At 36.5% G+C, this 19,004-nt stretch overlaps 1 long non-coding RNA gene across 2 annotated transcripts; it reads right to left on the bottom strand.

Moving 5' to 3' along the window:
* Positions 1 to 4,062: 4,062 nt before the first annotated feature.
* Positions 4,063 to 17,425, bottom strand: LOC127562131 (uncharacterized). 2 transcript variants are annotated; one of them, XR_007953615.1, is made up of 3 exons: positions 17,291 to 17,425; positions 17,075 to 17,193; positions 4,063 to 7,109 (listed from the first exon to the last, which is right to left on the bottom strand). It is a non-coding gene; the product is annotated as an uncharacterized LOC127562131 (long non-coding RNA). The 2 variants fall into 2 exon arrangements; XR_007953614.1 differs by lacking the exon at positions 17,075 to 17,193.
* Between the last annotated feature and the right edge of the window lie 1,579 nt (positions 17,426 to 19,004).

The raw sequence follows: 19,004 nt of genomic DNA, 5'->3' as shown, positions 1-19,004 counted from the left end.
AAACTGAACTCACTTTTTCAAAGATGCATATTACGCATGTGTATTATGATTATATATGATAAATCATATCTACATATATGTATACGCACAAATATATATCCATATAGAAATTAAAAGGTCATGAATATACAAATAGAATACATACATATACACATGTGTGTATTTAAGTATGTATAAACTATACAAGGGTTGCTCTCTTTCATGGTGGTTCCTTTTATTCTCACCAGGTTTACTGAAATCAGTCATTAAGCAACCCCTGGTCTTCCTCTGAATTTTTTCTAATTTGTCAATGACTTTGCTAAAAGATGGTGCTCTAAACTAACTTCTTTGTGACCCACTCTGGGCAAGGGACAGTGGCATTGTTACTTTATTCAGTCTGACATTACAAACTTGTTCAATCATTTCTTCTTCAACTGATTTTTTTGTGGTTGATTTTTTTTTTGCACCAATTCTAGGACTTTGCTATTATCTTTATTATTGTTAAATTTATTTATATAAGAAGAGAGGATAGAGCTAGATGGAGAGAAGAGCTAGATTTAGCTAGATGGACAGGAGAGAGTGGGAGAGGGTGCAGTTATAGACATGAAGAATAGCCTGAGCAAAGACATGGTAGTAATAATAATCAAAACATTTGATATCTGTAGCAGGAGGTTTCTAGTAGAGTGCCTTCAAGAACCTGTGCTTTATCTGGTTTAATATTTTTATTAATGACTTTCAATTAAAGGTATTCAAAAATGGAATAAGCTGCTTTGTAATATAGCATATTCTTATGTTTCAAGTTAATATAGAATAATAAGGAAGGAAATAAGTATCAAGAGCCTAGTATGTGCCAGTCCACAAAGACTACAAGCTAATCATCCCAATTGTTCCTGGACCCTATACCAGGGTTTTACTTACCTCCATGAACTACATTGAGCCCGGAAACCAATACTACTGACACTATACTGACCCCTGTTCACCCACTCTTAAATACTAGTCTCCTTTTTATCCTATGATCATGGATTTATTCCACAATACTCAAGGGTTATGGTGATGAGAGAACTGCTTGACTTAATAAAGATATTAAAATTCAGGGAGAGGAAAGCCAAATGATTAACAAATGTTATCTCATTTGATATTCACAACAACCCTGGAATGTAGATATTATTGTTATCCTTTCTTTACAATTGAGGAAAACAGAAGTAGTGAGTTACTCAGCATCACATAGCTAGCAAATGTCTGAAACCAAATTTAAATTCAAGAATTTCTAATTCCAGACCAAGTGCTCTACTGTGCCATCCACCGATCTCTTTAGCAATTTAAATATATCTTAGAAAGTTGAAAAAGAGCATTTATTATGATCAGTGACAAAAATCTACTAGTCTCTTTCCTGTTTCATTTTGTACTCCAAGGCTAAATTTGTCTATTATTCCAATTATCTTTTGATAACACCTAAGTATTTCAATCTCCTATGACAAATGTGACATCTTTTTTGGTCTTTTAAATTTTAGTGATTAGAACATGCACTTCTACTCTTATGTTGAATGGTTTACCTTGGATTCAAACAGAAATCATTTGATAGTTTTTGAGATTATATTCCAGTAGTATTTTTCTCATCGTTTTATTGACCATGAGGGCTATTCTGGCTGATCTCCTGAACTAAACTCATCCATGCCTGTCAATTTAAATTCACTGATATCCAGTATGTTAATGTTTAATCTTTCCAAATCTGTTGACTACATCTAGCTCATCTCGGTTGATAGCGCTTAACAATCTATGCAATATTGACTTTTATAGCATCAGACTTTTCTTTTACATCTGCAGCTGAGCTTCCTTTCAGGTTTGGCCCAACTGCTTCATCTGTACTGGAACTACTTTTGGTTGTCCTCCACTTTTCTCCTCCATAGATCAATGCCTTATTATGGAAGAAGGGTTTATATAGTTCAATGAAACTATGAGCTATGGTGTGTAGAGTTATCTAATATGGATACGTCATAGTGTAAAATTTTGACAAAAGATGATCTGCCAGAAAAGGAAATAGCAAACTACTCCACTATTTTTGTCAAGAGAACATGGACAGTACAACAGTACAACAGACAGTACAATATAGACAGCTGATAATAGATGTTGAATCTCTCAAGTCAGAAAGTAATGGAAGAGAGTAGGGGACAACTTCTTCAACTCTATATTTTGGGAAAGCAGATTTCAAGAGGCTCAGAGTGTTTCAGGGGCAGGTCAATTCTCCAAGAGCCTCCACAGCTGTGGATCACAGCATCTGAAGAAGTCGCAGGGCAGCCTTTGTTGACACAGGTGTTGTGGACTGGGAATGAGATGAATTGGAGGCAGAGGGAAGAGGAGAGAGGTCAGACAATGAAACAGCCTCTCAATGAGGAGATTAGAGAACAGCAACTGCCCCTCAGTCTCCTTGTATCATCCTCTCACACAAAGAGATCCATTCTGCAATTCTGGGTTGGATCTCCAGCAGCCACTGTCAGGTGGCTCCTGGTAGAACAACATCAGAGGAAAGATTCAATCCCACAGACTAAGAAACTTCAGGGCAAGTCAGGCCAAAAAGTATGAGAGATCCTCAAATATATTTCTTTTGAGAGTCAGTTGGAGATAAGTGGGTTGCCCAGGGTCAAATAGGTAGAAAGTATTGTGTCCAAGCCCAGATTTGAACTCGGATCCTCCTGATTCTAGAGGTAGTGCTCTATCTACTGTACCATCTAGCTGCCCCAACTATGAAAATTTAAAGAAACAATTCAAATTAGGAAAAAAAATTTGAAGACTTGTAGAGGGTCAAAACTCTGAAAAGGTGTACTTAAATGTAGGTCAGCAAGGTACTTATAATTAAGCACATACTTAGTGCTTAGTATGATGATGTAATGGTTGTGTGCTCGGTGTGGTGTGGTGATGTAATCTACTGAAGTATTTAAGGGCTGGGGCAACTGGGAAGGCTCTCTCACTCACAGGTCTCAACCCAGACACAAGAGAAGATGCCAGATTCCAGACTCCATCATTGACCAGCCATGTGGTAGCTCTCCTGCCTCCTTCACTCCTCCACTAAGACCAAGGACTCAGACTAATCCTGAGGTCCTCCAGAGGGCTACTCTGGACTTTACAAAGACTAATGTGAATGTAAAGAAGAGATGACTATGACTCAAGAGTAACATAACAAGATATATAGATTAGGAATTGCTCTGTTTGACCTAAGAAATGGGTGGAAATTATAAGGAGGCAATTTAGGCATCATATCAAGAAAGATGTTCAAAAGTGGCAGTAGCATACCTTGAGAGGAGGTGAGTTCTCCCTCCCTAGAACTCTTCAGAAAGAGACTGGATGAACACTTGTCAGGTATGTTATGATAGAGATTTTTTGTATGTATGGGTTAGACAAATTTACCACTAAGATATCCTCTAGCTCTCAAATTCTAAGGTTTTGTGATTCTGTAAAAATTCTACTGGGTACATAATGACTTTTAAAACAAATATTATGGAGTTGTCAATGTTTATCAATTTATTCAATCTACCTTTCTCCCAATAACACTATTACTTTCAAAATATTTAAGAGAGTAATTTAGTTATTTACCAAATATTCTCCAACTCCTTGATAAGTCCTGGAGTCCATTTACTCCAGGATCTGAAGATTTGTGCTAGATGATCATTAAGGAGCTTTCCAGCTTTAAGTCCTATAACTGAGTCCAATTTTCTAATTTTAAGGAAACAGGTTTAGGGAGATGAAGTGATTTGATTTTGTAGGTTGGTGAGGTGAAGTTACATGGTAGGCAATATAGGAATTATTCAATTTGCCTGCGAACTAGTTACATGTATATAGTAAGATATTTTTAATTTGGAAAAGTGGCCTAAAGTTGAGGTAGCATTATTCTAAGTCATTATAGCAAAAGGACGATTCTCTGTTACAGAGATTTTGAATTTCAAGCAAAGGTTTATCTTGACTGCTTTCAAAACAGGAAAGGAAGGGGAGGAAGGGAGGTCACAGCTATTGTTTTCGGCAAGTTTGGAGGGAATCAGAATTCAGAAACTCTTCTATCCAAAAAAGAAAGTGAAACTGTGAAGGCATCTATTACAGAATACTTCCTTTAATAAACAGTAGAATACCATTTTTCCTAAACACATGCCTTCCCTCATTTCCTTTCCCTAGTAATAAAGTCCGGATCGGGCTGAGGAAACCAGGCAGAGGCAACCCACATCTGCTTCATTGGTCCAGGTGTGAGGAGAAAGACAAAAGAGAAAAGTCATGGAAAAATTTCATGTTTTCTGGACCTGTGCATCAAACACCACAGGGTGTTGGGAATGGGGTTTTTGAGCTTCTTAACAACTGGTGGGGAGAGCCTCTTCTCCAAGGTGGTGTTCCAATGTCCCTGCAGTGCTACTTGGAACCTGTCCCACTTGTCTTCTTTCTAGTTCCAGCCTTGATCCTCTTCCCTCTGGGCTACTTCCTGAGCTCTCAGGCAGGGTGGAGGGGGAGGGAGGGAGGGAGGGTGGAAGGTGGTGACTGGCTCTTGTGCCCAGGACCAGAGGGACTCTTTGGGGAACATATCCTACCAGACTAAGCCAGGATGATGTGACTGAATGGCGATGTGCTGCCGCACGGTGATAGGCAGTCAAATCACCTTGGCTGTTACAGTGGCGTCAGTCACTTGAATTGCAGTGGCGCTGCTCGGGGTAACAACTATGAGTGCGCTGCCAGTGGGAGCGTGTAGACCCCAAAGCGCTTGTGCCAGGAACTGAAGTCCAACTGTTACGAGAAGGCAACTGAAGACAACTTGCCAGAAAACAAACACTGAGGATATCAAAGAGCTCTTGAAGAAGTTCAGGGTTCAATCCCAAGTAAAGACTCGGGAGAAAATAAAGCGATTCCTATCAGTGCGGGGTTGGGGTGAGGTAGATAAAAGGGGAAATAGACGGAGAGAGAACACCATTGGACAGAGGAGCCCAGAGAAGGCCTGAGTTGGAAACTAGAAACTAGTGATTTTCGGAGACTGATTAATGCCTTTTTTCTGCCCACGTTATTTTGTAACTTTTTTCTAGATAGACTGCTCAGCGAATGTGTAGACATTGTTCCTTCACTTCAACTTCTGGAGGAATTTAGTTTATAGAAGTCAGGGACGATTTCATTTTTGTCTTTGTATATACCCAACGTCTAGTACCCTGCTTGGCACATTTTAGGAGCTTAAAAAAATGCTTACTGGTGGATTGATTGATGAACCTTTCTAAACTACCTGTTCTAACAACTCCTTTCCTCCTCCTTTTTAGTCTGTTGACTTGGTACTTATTCTTTCAAATTGAATTTTAAAGCTCTCTTCTTAAGGAAGCCTGGTCAGGGTTAGAAGGATCGTCATATCTCAGATTTCATTTTGCACCTCTCTAATGTAATCTTGTGAATTAAAAAGACTAAATCAATAGAAACCTCACCCTGAGTCTTCAGTGGAAACCTGCTTTACATAATTATTTGTGTTTGTGTCTTACCCTGTATCGGGCTGTAACTGCTAAATTTTGTATTTCCCATTAAGTTTAGCACACAGTGGGTGTTTAGTAAATAATCTACAAGCATTTGTTAAGTGTCTGCTATGTTCCAAGATTTGTGCTAGACAATGATGATACAAAAACAAGAATAAAACAGATCTTATCTCAAAGGTTGTTGTTTGTCCTTCGTTTTTGAAGAGGACTATGATATCAAGGAAGTGATGCCATGACATGCAAATGAATTGGATTTAAGTTAGAAAGGCTGTGCAAGGTCATCTGCCTCACCTTCCCCTCCAAAGCCATTTGGATCCAGTGGTAAAATATAGATCAAGATGACTGGATATGGCCCTTGATACAATGGGAGACATTGGCCTTTTTAAGTTAAGGTCTTCAACAGGTCTCAGTTTGACTAAGGCCACACACATTCAGTGATTAAGGATAGGTAGCAATTGAAGCAAAGAATCTCCTCTTTTGTTTAGTCCAAAAAAATCTAAATAAATAAACGAATCTGGGAATTTGCTGATTGAATGAATGAAGCTCAAGTTCCCCTACAAGAAAGAATTGATGTATCTAGTTAGAACTTATCCTTAGAATCCCATCCTTAGAATCTTCTTTCCAACATGCATAAAAAATATTAAATGAAAGACTAAAATTAACTTGCCTTATATTCTATCTTTGCCTGAGTTGTACTGAGAAACACAGAACTGCAGTTATTATCCACGAGTGATAACATTATAATACCTAGTGTGGATTTCTCCTGTTTCAGTTTTCAGCTTATAGTTTCTCCAGCTTCATCAATAGTGAAAAAATAATGTCTTTTTTTTTTTTTGGGGGGGGGGGGCAAGAGGATATTCCTTTTTTTTCTTTGTTATCTTCATTTTCATTATCTTCATTGTTGTGTTATGCCACAGTCTCTTTGAACTGTTCTACCTCAGTTTCCCTGTACTAGTTTCCCTCATTGTCCTGACTGAGTTTCCCTGAATTGTTCTATCTCAGTTCCCTTAACTGTTCTGCCTCAATCCCCTTAGTTGTAAACCCCCCACTCTGGTCCATTAAGACAGAGGACCATTTGCTTTAAGGTTATAAATTGTCAATATATGACTCAAGATAAGGGAGAGATCAGATTTCCTGACTTCTAACTCCTTCTGTCCTCAAGAATTTAAGACACCATCCCTCTAAAATATTCCAAAAGATAAGACTATCCCAGATACCTCATTGACATCTTTACTTCTGTTTATTCAAACATCCTGACTCTGGCTTTTAGTAAGAATTTATGGCCTCCCCCCATCCTGACAGAACCAAATGGGTCTGTGAAGAAGTTTCCTGCTTTGTTTGTAAAAGGTATATAAGGATTTGGGATTTTCCCATTTATTGCTGGATACTTTGAGATGAAAGTCCTGTCCAGTCAATTATGCTCTCCATTTAATAAAATATTTTTTAAAAAACTCTCTAATCTCTATCATGCCTCAGTTTCTCTGGCATTACAGTTGTTTCTAAATTGTAACCCAGTTGTGTCTTGTTCTCTTTCCCAAAGGGGGCAGGTTGGATAGTGATAGCTTTCATCCAGGCTTTGTTCATGGCTGCAAAATCCTATACTTTTTGTACATCTCCAGTTAGTTTTCTTCAATTCAAATTCCAGAAAATCTATGAGAAAAAACGGAAAAAGAGATAGTAAAGACTAAATTGAAGAGGTATACTACTGAATTGGCAAAAAAGGAATGTCAAGTGCTTCTTTGAAAATATCCAGCTAGACAGTGTGAGAAATTCCAGGTCCTGCAGAGTGGGAGACTTCAGTAGTGTATAAAATCAATGCTACCTACTGCAGTTCACTGCACAAGTATATTGATATTGTATAGCAGGCCAAGAAGAGAAGGTGCTAATCAAATTCCTGCTTCTAACTGAGATTGAGACTTTGAAGCAATTCTCCAAGATACTGGTTTAACTATACCAAGAAAATATTATCAATGATCCAAAGAACCTGGATTTAAACTTGGAAGAGACATCATCCCACAAATAAGACCTCTAAAGCTCAGGGATTTTGATGTCCATTTTTTTTGGTATAAATATTAATTTTGCTAATAAATTGGGGCCAAATTTTATTTCTCTTGTGGTGTTGATTTTTTAAAAATATTTTATAGAATCATAGACTGTTTCAGTTAGAAGAGACTCCAATCTAGTCCTTTCATTTCATAGATGAGGAAATTTAAATTCTCAAAACAATCTGTCACATGTAAAGACTATAGAAGCAAATTGAATAATAATAATTAATAACAAAATGATAATATAGCTAACGTTTCTATAGTGATTTGAAGATTGCAAAATACCTTAACCATCAATTTTTAAAATCTTCACAACAATTCTGGAATGTGAGATATAATTGTTAAATAATAGCAAGGCAAATTAGGAGCAGATTTAAAGCAAAGAGTCAGCAGGGATAGGAAAAATGTGTGTGTGTGTATATCTAAATCTAAATCTAAATCTATACTTTTTTAACTGTAGCCTGCTAGAGGGAAGAGATGAAAGTGGCAAAAAATGATAAAGTAAAAAAGATATGTAGCAGAGAACAAAAGAACAATTTACAATGAAGTAATAGACACTCATGAATATAATTTCTTCTACATACATACATATATATATATTGCACAAGTATATTGATATTGTATAGCAGGCCAAGAAGAGAAGGTGCTAATCAAATTCCTGCTTCTAACTGAGATTGAGACTTTGAAGCAATACTCCAAGATACTGGTTTAACTATACCAAGAAAATATTATATATATATATATATATATTTTTTTTTTTTTTTTCCTCAAACTGGTATTTGTTGTTATATATTTTGATGTTCTGCTGGGCATATGACAACGTTCTCTTTTGTTTTGTTTCATTTTATTTTGTATTCCTTTCCTCTTTCTCTTTTTCTCTTATTGTTTTTTAAAATAAAATAAATTTTTAAAAAAAGGATTAATATTAATATCTACTGTCACAGAGTTATTGTCATGAGGATCATATGAGTGAATGTATATAAAATGCTTTGCAAATTTTAAAGTTCTATATAAATGCTAAATATTTATATCTTCTAATTTCTGTTTCCACTTCCAGATCCCCCTTTCCTTTTTTTTTTTTTTTATTGCTTTTTCATAGCAATGTAGAAGTCATTTAGGTACTTGGCGGGTCTTAATAGTGGTTCTCTCTCTGTGAGGGTCAATTGCCACCATGAGGAGGCTTTTTCTGATTTTTCACTAGGTGCTAACATCTTCAAAAGTTAAATCATAGCAAATGGAGTATCTTATGTATGTATAGGTATCATGTATGTATATTGTAATGTTCTCTTGGGGTCTCTGGGAGCTGCAGCCTTCGTTTTAGTTCAGTAATTGCCACAAGTGCAGCCAGGTGTTAAAGTCCAAATCCTTTACATCTCTTTCAAAGTCTTATCTCCTTCACTTGGGGCTCGGCTAGTTTTCTGGAGGCCTTCCAGAGTCTTGGTTTCAGTGGAAAAGCAAAGGAGGACAGCCTGCCTCCAAGGTGGTGTGAAATGGGATGAATCTGTCTTGAGTTCAAAAAAAAAATCTGTAAATAAAACATACTTCCTGACCTTAAAAGAGACAGTTTCCTAGAATTGCCTTTTAGACAACTAAGGAAATTACTAAACAAATTGTGGTATATATTAGTAATGGAATATTATTTCTAGCTCAGTGAGTTATACTCAAGATTCTGTAGTGTTTATTGCTTAGGCCCAGGAGTTGATATTTATTTCTCCTCCCCATCCCCAGATTGCAGGAGGTGTTGCAGGGACCACCAGCCACATCTGCCTGGTTTCCTCTGTCAGTCTGAATTGACAGAAGGAAAAAGAGCATATATTAGGGATCATAATAGTATGGGGATTTCCAATTCTTATAAAAAATATTGTGCTTAGGGGAAGTAGCTTTATTTAGTTTTACTTTCTAATCTGGTGAACTTCATTTCAATCCAAATTGACCTAATTTGACCTTGGACAAGGCATTGAACCAAGCTGCTTCAAGATAATAGAAGCAATCATCTTATTTTCCCTTCTTTGATTGCAGCACAAGCTACCCACTGCAATTGAGAAAATTAAAAGTTTTGCAAAAGGGAAGATGATTTAGTATAAATGCTTCACCATTCCCCTCTCTCCCTCCATGATTCTTTTTACTCAAGCAAATTCATAACTCCAAATCACTCTGTATTGTTCTTAAATTTCATGTTTTGTCATGAAGGCATATCAAAGTCAAATCACTTGACCCCTTTGAATCTCAGTTTCCTCTGTAAAATAAGTAAATGAGACTCAAGAATAAGATTTGCAGCTATTGATTCCCCTTAGTGATCACTTTCTCATTTTATAGAAAAGGATATTGAGATATATACTTTCAAAGGTCTCTTTTCTAAATCTAAATATGTTAGAGGTGAAAAGACTCAACTTATCACATAATTAAACATTCATGCTATATATGAAAAAACAAGGCATAGCATGTCATACTATGATTTGTCCTCAGAGAAAATTATTATCTAAAATTTTCACCAATCATAAAACAAAATATTATTTAGCAGTTGTATGTGCAGTGCATTTATTACACTTTAGCAGAGACAAAAAGATTCAGTAAGACACCATCCCTGCCTTTTTGGAGCATAACTTCTTTTAAAAATTTTTAATAGTATTTTATTTTTCCAATTATCTATAAAGATATTTTCCAACATTCAATTTTGTAAGATTTTGAATTCCAAACTTTTTCTCTCTCCCTTCCCTAAAAAAGCAAGCAATTTGATATGTTATACATGTATTATTTAACATGTATTTAACAATGTCTCTATTGGGTCTGTATCTCAAAGAAATCATAAAAAGGGGGAAAGGACCTTATGTGCAAAAATGTTTGGAGCAGCCCTTTTTGTAGTGGCAAGGAACTAGAAAATTAGTGGATGCCCATTAGTTGGGGAATGGCTGAATAAGTTATGATATGAATGCTATGAAATATTATTGTTCTATAAGAAATTATCAGCAGGATGATTTCAGAAAAACCTGGAAAGACTTACATGAATTGATGCTAAGTGAAGTGAGTAGAACCAGGAGAATATTGTACACAGGAACAATAAGATTATGTGATGATCCACTCTGATGAATGTGGCTCTTTTCAACAATGAGGTGATTTAGGCCAATTCCACTGGACTTGTGTTAGAGAGAACAATCTCCATCCAGAAGGAAGACTGTGGGAACTGAATGTGGATTGCAATATAGTATTTGTACTTTTTTGTTATTGTTGCTTGCTTTTTTTTCTTTTTCATTTTTTCCTTTTTGATTTGATTTTTCTCATGCCGCATGTTAAATTTTGGAAATATGTATGGTAGAATTGCACATGTTCAACATATATTGGATTATTTGCTGGAGGGTAGAGAAAGGGAGGGAGAAAAATGTGGAACTCAGGATTTTGCAAGAGTGAATGTTGAAAACTATCTTTGCATTTATTTTAAAAATAAAAAGCTATTATTTTTTTTAAAAGAGAATTATCAATAAAAGTACTAGGGGAAGTCAGATAAGACTTCACCAAGAAAAATATGAATTCTTTAAATTAGTATGGCAAAATGGAATTTTTTTTTCCTAGTCCTCAAAACACATTCTTCTACCAAGGTAGAACAATCATTTATTTCTATCTTTATAGTCTTAGAGAGTTGCCTGGGAGTATTGAGAGGTGAGGTATCAAATAGTATGTTTGAGAGATTTGCCATGGGTCTAAGTCTTACTTGATTCTAAAGCCAATCCTCTATGTACTAGGCCATATTGCCTCTGTATGGACTTATACAATAAACATTGTACTGCTGGAGAAACTGAGGCAAGATAGAGATTAGAGAGTTTTAAATATTTTATTTGGATTTCTGAGAGGGAGAAATTGTGCTGGGGGCATGATGCCCACAGGGCTGATGTCCAAGGCATCCAGAAGGGAATGTGAGTTCTCAATGACATATTTATAGCTCTTAGCTCAGATAGTTAAACAAAGGCAGGGGGTGAGGTCCAAACTCTGGTGAGAGGGAATCTCCAGGCAGGGACCATCAGTGGGGTTCTGACAAGTTGGAGGTAGGACCATAAATTCTAACAAATTGGGAGTTAAGGAGGGGTCCAGCTTAAGAGCCAAGAAGTCTGAAACAGAGTTATAAAAATGCCAATTAGGTATCTGAAATAGGACATCTGGAGTCTTATCTTCTGGAATGTCAGATCTCCACAGCCCTAATTATTTTAGTTCTAATGGGCAGAAAAGGAGGGTTGCAACCAGGGAAACTGAAGAAGAACAATTTAGGGAAACTGAGGCAGAACAATTAGGGAAACCTGAGGCAGGACAATTAGGAAAACTGAGTCAGAACAATAAAAGGGAACTGTGGCACAAGAGAATTACAGAAATGTTCATCTCTTTTGATTTGATATTCCCTCACATACAATTATTTATCTTCTCAATTTTTGTCCATATGGTTTTGCAAGTTTGTTTTTCTTATTTTATTTTAATAGCATGAATGGGAATGTAAATTAGGCAACTTCTGTAGGAAATGAATGCTTGTTCTTTACTAAAGAATTTGTGCAGTGTTTCAATTCCTCCTTCCTGGGATTAGGAAACTCAATTGAAAGCAATTGGCATGAATGTTAAAAATTGGCTTTATGTGTAATTGAAAAAAAATACTACTTAAAAAAGAAAGTCATTGGCAATTGACTCAGAAAGAGCCATCCATTTAGTAAGTTCTAAAAGGAAAGGTCTTAAATTTCCTTCTTATTTTTAACTCTCTCACTTTAGGACTCAGGCAGGCGTGTACTGGCAAATAATTAACTAGTTCTCCAAAAACTAACTACGCATTTTAAAGATTAATATACATTATTGTCATTTTTGCTATCACTATCTTAAGTCTAGAAATTAACAAAACAGTATGTCAAGGTCTGATTTGTAACTTTTGAGGTATAGGTGCTCACATTTAAAATGTAATCATGGGCTAATCAGTCAGAGATGGCTCCAGCACATCCTAGATTCCAATATCTTTTCCCTTGGATTTCTAATAAGGTTGAGAGAGAATTTCTCTTTCCTCCTTGCACCTACCTCCACCCAAGTAGCATTAGTAGCTTCAAGTCAAACACAGGATAGCCAGAACCTGTACCTGTATACATGAACCTGAGATCTGAACTGACTGCTTCTTTTATATTTCTTTTCCTGATCACAAGAGTCTTGAGAAATGGATGTTTTAAGTCTTGTAGCAACTTTTTTGGAAGTTCTTGGCTTTCTAAGTCCATGGCAGCTATTTAATAGGAGGCCTTTTTTTTTCAAGTACATATACTATTTCTTTGAGAAGAAAACAATTATCTATAAAATCATGAAGAAGACAGAATAACAACACTCTTTCCCTGTTTCATTAATTGGCTACCAATAGGTCTTAGACTAAGCCCATTTGATCATTGTTTGAGTTTAGAAGGACTCCAATTGAATGTAAATAGCAATTATTTCTGCTTTGGCCAGAAATCCTGGGGGTCTTTCAGTCCCAGATTCATTCATTCATTTATTTATTTAGATTTTTTTTGACTAGGTGAAAGAAGAGATTCTTATTCTCAATTGCTACCTAGTCTTAGTCATTGAATAGGTGCAGCCTCTGTCAAGGTTGAAGTCAGGTTGAAGACCTTAGCTTAAAAAGGTAAGATCTCCCATTTTATCTAGGGACATCTCCAAATTGTCCTGATCTATATCTTGTTATTGGACCCAGATGGCTCTGACTGCTCAGATTAAGTGACTTGATCAGGGTTACACATTTGTCTGAAGCCAAATTTGAACCCAGGAAGATGAGTCTTCCTGACCCCAGGCCTGGCACTGTATCCACTGACTCACCTCACTATATTCCTCTAGACTGATTCCCTTGCTTCAAATCCCCTACGACTGATTTACTAGGACCAGCAAATATTTAATTAGGGGAAATTTATAAACTTTGTTATAAATATATATACACACATATAAAGAATATATAAATATATGTAACTATATAATTATTTTTGCATATATTATAAATATATATTAATAGATACATATTTTAAAACTATAATAAATAAATATATGTAAATATATATAAACTAAGAAATTTTCCTAAAAACTCCAAAGTAAAGTATGAAAAAGTATAGTGTTGAGGTGATATTGATTGTTTTTTTTATTGAGAAAATGTGAAGAATTTTCTTAATCCACTAAGAGAATTGTTAAAATCTTAACTATTGATTAAAAACATTATGCAGAAAATATGTAGTAAGTGGCTAAGATATCCTTATGTCCATATCTAAAAAATAAGGTATCCAACAATTCTAAAGTTGGAGGTACTCAAAGCTTAGAGCAGTCAAGGAGTGAAATCCTGCAAGATTAGGGGAAGGAAAGGAAGAAAAAAGGAACTTGTCTCTCTGCTTCACTCACCATCAACCAAAGCTTCTAGCAGTAGATTTATTCACTCAAGAGACCCCTCTTCGTAGAAGGAAAGGGGAAAAGCATTTATTGTTACACTTAATACATGCCAGGCATTGTACTGAGTGCTTTGGAAATATTATCTTATCTGATCTTTACAACAACCCTGTGAGATGGGTGCTATTATTATCCCTATTTTAAAATTCAAGCAACTGAGACCCACAGAGCTAAATATCTTGTCCAGGGCTCCCTTTCTAATAAATGTCTGAAGTCAAATTTGAACCCAGGTTTTTCTGACTCTGAGCCCATCACTTTATCTGTTATGCCACAGTTCTCACTTTCCCTAATTATCCTGACCCAGTTCTGACTCAGTTTCTCTGCTTCTCAAAACTCAGAGCTGCAAAACCTCCCCTCCCTCTTTATCAGAATATTTGATAAGGATAAAAGATCTTATGTTTTAGAATATCAGAATGCCTCTCTCCATCCCAAGCTATCGGAATGTCAGATATCGTCTTATCAAGATGCCTCCCCTCATGTCCAGTGGCTCACCCACCCTGTCAGAGTCCTGTTCCCACTCTTATCACCCTGACTCTGCCCCTGCCTCAGTCTACCCCCTAAGTCTGAGCTATGTGTATATATATGTGATTGAGAACTCACATTGTTTGCTGGATTCTTGGAGATGACAGTCTCATTCAGCCCTGGGACCAAACCATGGATCCATTTGGTCCCAGTAAATCTCTCCCTTTCAAATAAAATATTAAATACTCTCTAATCTCTATCTTGCCTCAGTTTCTCCAGCATTACATACCCACTCTGCATCCTCATTGGCTCATTAAATGGAAGTCTAACTATAAATTGGTTAATGGATATCAATTCCTGATAGTATATGCCATGGTGTGTGCCTGGAGTATACCAATGAGAGATTTCACCTCTTGCCTCAGCACAAGGGAGCACTAGGTTTAGGCACAGATCTTGATCTGGCCTGGCAAGCCTCCCCTCTACTTGTTCACTTTTCTCTTTTCTCCCATCTGAGAGATTATTTGCTCTTGTCTAATCTCTCTATGTTTAATCTTCCCTATCAATAAAAATACTAAATATGAAAGGCACATGATTTTTCTCTCCTCCTTCTCCTTTTCCTATTTTTGCACAGTGGACAAAGGCTAACAGGCCGTTTAAGGTTTTGTAGCATTTTATTTTCTTTTTTGGCAATATTGAAGAAGATCTGGTCTTCCAAAATATACAAAGGTTTAAATAAACAACTGTTGAATATGTTTTTTTCTCATAAAGAGACAAAGACTGGAGACAGTGGGATAGAATGAGTAAGCCCCTGGATTTGGAATCAAGAAAATCTAGGCTCAAATACCAATTTAGACTCTTATTAGCTGTATCACTCTGAGTCTCAGCTTCCTCATTTATTAAAATGAAGAAATTGGATGCAATGGTCTATAGGTTCCATTTGTTTATTTGGCTCTAAATCAATGCTGTGATGACCTATGAAACTCAAAAACCCCACCACAAAGGAACCAATATGCTGAATTATTTTACTTCTTTGCTCCTTTTCTTTAAAAAGCAAGTAAGTTCTTATTTTCATGCGATTTCAGAAACACTTATTCCTTCAGAAAACACTGATTGCATACTACAGGATGTAAAGGTAACACAGTTTTGTTTTGTGCATGTTCAGATCACATAACATGGAAGCACTCAAGTTAAAGGCCCCAAGAGATCCATTTCTAAGAGAAGACATTTAGTGTTGCCCTCTCATATGGGTGGGAACAGCTTTTATCCATTAGCTTCATAGATAAAGGCTATATCTTTAAAACCACCAGACTGAGACAATCTCTCTTTTTCTTATGGTATCCAGAGGAATGTAAGTCCCATTCATCCAACGCTTATTAGGCACTTTGTCTTGATCTGTAGGACAGAAGGTATCCCCACTCTCCTTCACTTTATAGCCCTAAGAAATGGGTGTAGGGTTTGGTCTGGGTTGCATTTATACTTTTCAGGAAGTGGTAGAATGCCCAGCTCAAGCTTTGGTCAGCTTTGTAGCAGTCAGGGAAGCCTGGAGAAACTATACTGTTCAAGATTCAGGATTAAGATTAGGGGGCTGGGGGAGATTTGGATTTGAAACTTGGAGAGACTAAACTAAGAACAGAGTTAAGCTGTGAACCTGATTTCCCTCCCATCACTAGTTATTGGTGAAAAAGAGAACTAAGAAAAAAAAGGTGGGGGGCGGGGGCTTGGTACTGTTTGTGCAATATGAGTACTCTCTACCTTACTACCTAGAGTCAAGTAAACTACATCTCACTCCTCCTCCAGGGATTTCAGGGACTCATAAAGGGAATTAGGTATGTAATCTCTCTACAAATGTCTCCATTTCCCCACAGTGGTGTTTTCTCAAGTATAAGGAAGTGGTGGTCCTCTGCACTCTAGTTCTATAAGCCACTAGCAAATTCTCTCTCTCTCTCTCTCTCTCTCTCTCTCTCTCTCTGTCTCTCTCTCTCTCTCTCTCTCTCCTCTCTCTCTCTCTCTCTTCTCTCTCTCTTTCTTTCTTTCTTTCTTTCTCTCTCTCTCTCTTTCTTTCTCTCTTTTTTCCCCTCTCTCTTCCTTTCTTTCTTTTTTCCTTCCTTCCTGCCTTTCTTTCTTTCTTCTTTCTTTCTTTCTTTCTTTCTTTCTTTCTTTCTTTCTTTCTTTCTTTCTTTTTTCTTTCTTTCTCATTCTCTTTCTTTTTTCTTTCTTTTTTCCTTTCTCATTCTCTTTCTTTTTTCTTTCTTTCTTTCTTCCTTCCTTCCTTCCTTCCTTTTTTCCTTCCTTTCTTCCTTCTTTCCTTCCTTTTTCTTTTTTTTTTCATCTTTCTTTCTTCATCTATCTATTTATCTGTCTATTTATCTGCACTTAATAGTATTTTATTTTTTCAAATTACATGTAAGATTTTCTATACCAAATTTTTCTGCCCACCTCTCTTGCCTCACCTTTCCAGCATAGCAAGCAATCCAATGTAGGCTATTACGTGTACAATCATATTAAACATATTTCCACAACATATTTGCTTTTACAAAGGAATATTTAATACAAAAGGTATAATCACAAATATGTAAACTTACTCTACAGACAAGTGAAAGTAAAATAGCTTAGCCTGATTTCTATGTAGCACAGTACCAGTTCCAAGCCAAATCCTTCCCCTTGGACTTGAGTACTAACCACACTGGATTCTTTGGGTTTTCCTGCTGGTCTGGCTAACTGCACATCTGGGCTGTTATCTTGACCTCAAAGTCATAATGGCTATTGGTCCCAATGGGGATCACTGCCAGCATCTGAAACTGAAAATAAATGACATGGAATAGAGAACACACACACACACACACATACACACACACACACACACACACACACACACACACACCATTTCTGTCCTACCTGCACTCTGGCTCAGTTTATACCACTGTATTGTGGATGAACTGTGATCTTCACCTTTCTGCCAAAGCAGAAGAGGTCAAGAAGGAAGAAACAACAGCCAGAAAGTGACCAACTGTATCAGCTACATCCGTTTTAAATGTGCAGACTTTCCGGCTATGCAGCCAATCAAAGACTATCACATCCATGTGATAGGAGAAGCAGAGTGCCTCTAAATGAAGCAATTTGGATATGCCCAGAAAAGCCTTTTTTACATTTTTATATTTGTTGAAGTAAACGTTCTTTCATAAAAGTTGATCTCAGTATTCAGTGATGAAATGGAATTGGAGCACTGGAGAGGGGTACAGAATAAATATTTGTATAGTGTTTGCAATGTGCTGAGCTCTGTGCTAAGTGCTCTTTAAAAATATTATCTTATTTGTTCCTAACAACTACATTGTGAGGTAAGTGATATCATGGTCCCATTTTACATTTACAGAAACTGAAGACAAACATTAGTTAAGTTATTTGTTCAGAATTTGCAGCAAGAAGGTGGACAAAGCCAGATATGAACTTAGATTTTCCTGATGTCAGGTCCAGTGATCTGGTTAGCTGGTGGCTGCCCTTCATTCTTGAAGAGGACCAAAATGACATCATTATGTTAGAGTTGAGTTACTATGTGTCCGACTGTGACTGATCACACTAATAGGGACTCAGAATGCTCTGCCACAGGTCGGGCACAAATAGTCCACATTAATATTTGGGGTGGCTTCTCTAACTTTGTGCATCTAGTGATCCATCCAATATACCACTAGCTGCCTCAATGGGGATTCCTAAAATTGAGGAAACATAATTGATAGGAACTGAAACCAATGGTAGAGGGACTAGATATCCCTAAACTCCTTAAGGGTATTGGAGAACCTAGAAGAAAAGAAAGAAATATGACAAACCTGGTTGGGCAGTAGAGGCCACAATAGTCACTGTTTAATACTTATGCATATGGTAGTGGGTGTTGGGGGAGGAGCAGAATGTATATAATAGTATATATATACATGTATAATTTTTCTACTCCTGTGTGTATATCTATAGATATACATACATAATTTTTCTACTCCTATATGTATCTATAGATATACACACACCAATAGTTACAATGCTAAATAAGATATGGGTAAGTATGTATAAACTGTGGCCCTGGGCACTCTTTCTCAATTTATACAAATAACATAAAATCTTGGAGCCTTCTCATATATCACTCTTTGGATTATGTTCTAAATCAGTATTTCCTCTGGGAATTTCAGAATTTGTCTCATTTTTTCCTTATCCAGGGTCTCTCCTGTGAGCATCAGAATTTAGTTTGATTCTAGAACTCTACAGTTTTTGGTAAAAGAGCCATCAGCACTCATGCAAGGACATAAACTAAAAATATATTTCAATTAGAGAACAGACTTTATTTTCCCCACAGAAAAGGAAAGAACAAAGGAATAGGAGAAGCTTATGAGAAGTTTAAGACAAATCCTCCATTTCTAGTTAGTCCCATTTGAGCCATCTCTCCCCAAAACCCACCAGGAAATTATATAAACTTGTATTTCCATGATGGTTTAAACTCCTTTAGGAGGATATTTGAAGTCACTAAAAACATATCTTTTCCCCTAATAAACACCCCTTTGCTCAATATTTAATTCTCAATACTTATAGTATTCATTTATGATTTTCAGTTTACATAAAGAAACCTTTT

This window comes from Antechinus flavipes, chromosome 4 (genome assembly GCF_016432865.1).
Source record: "Antechinus flavipes isolate AdamAnt ecotype Samford, QLD, Australia chromosome 4, AdamAnt_v2, whole genome shotgun sequence".
Taxonomy (NCBI): Eukaryota; Metazoa; Chordata; class Mammalia; order Dasyuromorphia; family Dasyuridae; genus Antechinus; species Antechinus flavipes.
This window is presented reverse-complemented; position numbering and strand designations above follow the sequence as displayed.